The 4,941-nt window shown below is 36.0% G+C and overlaps 1 long non-coding RNA gene across 1 annotated transcript; it reads right to left on the reverse strand.

Annotated features, from left to right (window-relative positions):
- Positions 1-3,084: 3,084 nt before the first annotated feature.
- LOC141816745 (uncharacterized) lies at positions 3,085-4,057 on the reverse strand. Its single transcript, XR_012600729.1, has 3 exons — positions 3,871-4,057; positions 3,340-3,477; positions 3,085-3,223 (listed from the first exon to the last, which is right to left on the reverse strand). It is a non-coding gene; the product is annotated as an uncharacterized LOC141816745 (long non-coding RNA).
- Positions 4,058-4,941: the final 884 nt, after the last annotated feature.

The raw sequence follows: 4,941 nt of genomic DNA on the forward strand, positions 1-4,941 counted from the left end.
CTCCATTATTTTTCTCTTTTATTTTTGCAAAGCCCGCATGGAATTAACCCAATTAATCCTCAAGACACATTTAGAAATTTTTACTAATTTCTTTAAATCAATCATTCATTATTATTCAAGAATTATTGAAGGAAATTTTGGGTATTACAGAATAAATTTATTAGGTGTACTCATTTGTAAGATTTGTAAAATCCAAGTTGTATAATTTATTTAGGTTAAGTATGTATGTTGTGTTTGATGCATGATGTAGAGTTTATCATGTATGTTTGTTTATTTTGTACAAATTAAAATCCATGTTGTATGTATTATTTGAATGATTTTTAAATTGTAAAAAGGTTTGTTGTATGTATAATGTGTAAATAGGATGCATTATTTGATCTAATTTGTAAATGAGGTAGATTTAGGATTCTTTTGTTAATTATAGATTCAATTGTAAATAAATAGAATTGTAGATAGTTAGAAATGAATAAAGACATAATAAAACCCCCACATCAGTTCTAGAATAACTCACTGTCATTGAGTCCAAGAGAGACGGCCCGGACCTCTCTATATTACTTAAGGCGATAATAAGAAGTTTGGTAAATAATTAATTAATTAATTTTGATGGGTGTGAGTGACAAAATAAATAAGATAAATAAGGAAATAAATATATAAATAAAACATCCCAAACACACGCTATCACACACCAATCTCATATTACAATATGGACTCCTTCTTATTATGAACATTAATCTCCCTGTGTTTAAGATATCTTATGTCCGTTAATTAAATGAGTTATTGACAACTCAATTAATTAACATCTAATTCCAAGAGTAGTATCACTCAACTTTATTATCATGCCGGACTAAGTCCACCTCAGAGTTTACATGATAATCCTTATGAGCTCCTCAAGAGGGTATCATTAGCCTAAATAATTAGGACACAAATTCCTTCTATAATCAACAACACACCATATACATAGCATTATCTCCCGACTCATCAGGTCTATTGATTTAGCGAATAAATCTCACCTATTGATAAGTTAAAGAAATAAATACTAAGTATACATGCTTGTTATTATATAGGGATTAAGAGAACGCACATCCAAATAGCAGAGGTCTTGTTCTTTTATATAGTCAGTATAAAAAGAACAACCTCAAACGGTCCTGCTCAATACACACAAAGTATACTAGTGTAATTTTATAGTCAAAATAAACTAATACCAATTACACTATAACCGTTCCAATGGGTTGTCCCAATCCATCTTGGTCGTGAGCTACTATTTATAATTTATAAGGAACTGATAACATGATCTTCTGTGTGGCACCACATACCATGTTATCTATAATATAAATTAATTGGACAACAGCATTAACATATATAAAGAATAGAAAATACAAATATTTGATCAAAGTTATTCTCATTTCAAAATAGATGTTCATACAAAAGCTAGATTTATAGTATACATCCTAACAATCTCTCACTTATACTAAAAGACAATGCTGCCATAAATGCTACCATACATTTGATTCTCATTCCTTCAACATGCCTATCAAAAGCTCTCGCTGAAAGGGCCTTAGTGAAAGGATCTGCCAGGTTATCTGCTGATGTAATATTGGCGACAACAACTTCCCCTTATTTTACGATATCTCGTATTAGGTGGTACTTGCGCTCGATGTGTTTACTTGCCTTATGGGCTCGTGGTTCCTTCGAGTTTGCTACTGCACCACTGTTATCACAATAAACTGTGACAGCTTTGGGAAAATCAGGAATCACTTCTAAGTCCATCAATAAGTTTCTGAGTCATACAGCTTCTTTGGCTGCCTCAGAGGCTGCCACATACTCAGCTTCCATGGTGGAGTCCGAAACGCATTTCTGCTTAACACACTACAAGAATTCAGGTATTTAGCGACGAAATTTTTTCGTCGCTAACCTAATAATTTCGTCGCTAACATATCTTAGCGACGATAATATATCGTCATTATTTTTGTCGCTATAAGCTTGTCGCAAATTAACTTTAGCGACGAAATTTTGACAATTCGTCGCTAACATTAGCGACGAAATAAAAATCGTCACTAATCCACGAAAATTCATCGCTAACGTTAGCGACGATATTATAAAATTTCGTCGCTAACGTTAGCGACGAATTATCAAAATTTCGTCGCTAACATTAGCGATGAATTTTTATAATATCGTCGCGAACATCTCGAAATAGGTCACCGGAGAATCTCAAAGGTTAGCGACGAATTTAACCAAATTCGTCGCTAACTAGCAGATTTGCTATGTTTCCGTGGCTAACTAGCAGATTTTCTGCTCCCGTTTCTCTTTTTTTTCCCTTCTATCTTGTAATACATGCATATTGCAATAAAGCCTAATACATACACATCACAAAATAACATTCAATAACATATTCACACATAACAAACACAACTTTTATCACATAAATTTATCACATCTCAAAGTTTAACACAATGTTTAACACAAAGTTTATCACATCACAACAAATACAAAGTTTAACACAAAGTTTCACAATACAAACATTATTCCAAGAACTATGGCAAACAAGCTCCCCGATAATTATATGGAAGTTCGAAGCCTGCAATGGAATAATAAAATGTTAATTTGATTAACAAGCTGACAGGAATATCAAGATGCTGAAATAGTATTAAACATTGTGTAAGAAGCAAAACTGAAGTGTTGTTATTACTAAATATGAGTTGTCAAGGGGAAAAACCAAAAAAGAAACCTCTTGGGAAATAGAAGAAAAACTACCTTGTGGGTTTTGTCACCGAAAAAGTGGATATCTTGGAATTCATCAAGGTATTTCAAACAAAAAGTCTTGTCCCAAACTCTTAGGAAAACCTACAGAAACAACTGAAAATCATGATTAATCTTGTTCTTTAGGTCATATAATAGATCAATATGTGTTAGTGTTAAAGACTACATGCTGAGAAAATTGTTAGATGTCTTCAAAACTAAACCAAAGAATTTTGAAGTTCACATAACAGATTATTGACAATTAAAAACTCCCATGCTGATTATCAAGTCAATAAATTGTATCTAAAATGCAAAAAATATAACGAGATGTGGTTTACCAACTTGTCGCTCCAACCAAGTATAAGGATTTTTTATCTCTTGGCAAATGTAAGCCAACTCTTTCATCCTGGCAAAGCATTTCTTTTCCTGCTGCCTCTGGATCTCAATTGCTTATTGCAATTCGGGACTAGCTGTCTGTAATTCGGGACTAACCAATAAAGGAAATCATCAGAGCAGCAGATTCAAGTTCTCAACTATAAGTAATTTCAAAGGATATTACATAACGGAGCCATAGAGGAAAAATCATTGAAATAAAAAGAGCACCTGTTCTTCACCATTAGTTACTTTTGTCTTCAAGAACTCTAACGAGCTGTTTACTTGTTGCAGTTGCTTTGATATAGTTTGCTTTTCAGAAAGAAGTGAACTATGGGTTTGCTTCATCTTCACACTATCTGAAACTAGCTGGCATATATAAAAAGAGTCATATAAAGATACCAAATTTCTACTTGTTGGAGATAGAACAACAAATCTTCCAACTGCTAAAATGGTATTGGTTAGCCACTGTTTCTTACTAGAGACTAAAAATCACATGCACACAGCATAACCACCTTAATCTACATATGATAAAAAATCAGAAGACAATCTAATCTGTAAGTGAATTTTGTATGCTTATGCTGCTTTAGAGTACTAATAGTTAATGTTGTGTAATGCATACCAGACAACATTTATAACTCTGATAATAACGAAAGGCCTTTTTTGATATTTGAGAAGTCACAGCATTGAATAATAAAAAAAAGTTTAATGCATATCGATAACTTTTTGGAATAGAAAAACTCTATATAACAGTGGAAAAACCTTGATATTGTAGGCATCTCTATCAGCCACTAGTTGAAGCAAATGCTGGTTCTGTGTTTGCATGTCTTCATATGCTTGGCCAATTGTCTATTAGGAAAATAGTAGAAAACGAAGAATGTTTAGTATACACACATAAACAAATTAAAGAGCAAATTTTACAAACCATGAGGATTGCATGTCCTCTATTTCAGAAATATAAGCTTCGCCTTCAGCTTCTTTTATTCTTATGGTCTCTTGAAGCTCTAAGATGTCTCTGGACAAAAAATACAAGTCAAACCACTGCAATATTCGCATTTTACTTTTAGGGCTCGATAGACAAGCTTGTCAACAACATATGTCGACTCCTCAAAGACAAGGTCTTGAACTAGCAATTTACCCATGGCCTCCTCAACTGGTAGTCCTGTCAACTCAGCTGGGGAGAGCCTGGAGGCGGGAGATGGCTCGGACGGCAAGCTTCTGGGACTGGACGGCTCCGGTAATGGAGAGGGCGGGGTCCTCGGCGCGGGCAGGCTTGAGGTCCAACACGATGCCGACGTCGATGCGGTGGAGGATGGCGTAGAAGGGTTTGCGGGAGGTGCGAGAGTGGATCCAGAGCGGGTTGAGGAGGGCGATCTCGCGGGCAGCAGCGGCGCGCTCGAGGAAGGCCGCAGCGGAGGGGGTGAAGAGGGAGCAGTGCAGGAGGCGGAGGAGCTGTGGCGCGCTCGAGGAAGGCCGCAACGGAGGGGGTGAAGAGGGAGCAGTGCAGGCGGCGGAGGAGCTGTGGCGCGCTCGAGGAAGGCCGCAGAGGAAAATGGGGGTCGGGTGGGGTTTTTAGCGAAGGTTAGCGACGAATTATAACCTTTCGTCGCTAAACCTGTTTATTAGCGACGAATTTAATAAGTATCATCGCTAATGGTTAGCGATGAAAGTTAATAATTCACCGTAAAAATTTATTAGCGACGAATTATTAAGTTTTGTCGTTAATTTTTAGCGACGAAACAATTATTTCGTCGTAAAAAATCGAACGGAAGCGGGATTAACGGAAGCGGGATTAGGATTTAGGCGAATATTAACGACGAAATTAATATTTCG

Source organism: Curcuma longa, unplaced genomic scaffold, assembly GCF_044706935.1.
Source record: "Curcuma longa cultivar G26 ecotype Majalengka, Jawa Barat unplaced genomic scaffold, ITB_CL_G26_1.1 contig_17935, whole genome shotgun sequence".
Classification (NCBI taxonomy): Eukaryota; Viridiplantae; Streptophyta; class Magnoliopsida; order Zingiberales; family Zingiberaceae; genus Curcuma; species Curcuma longa.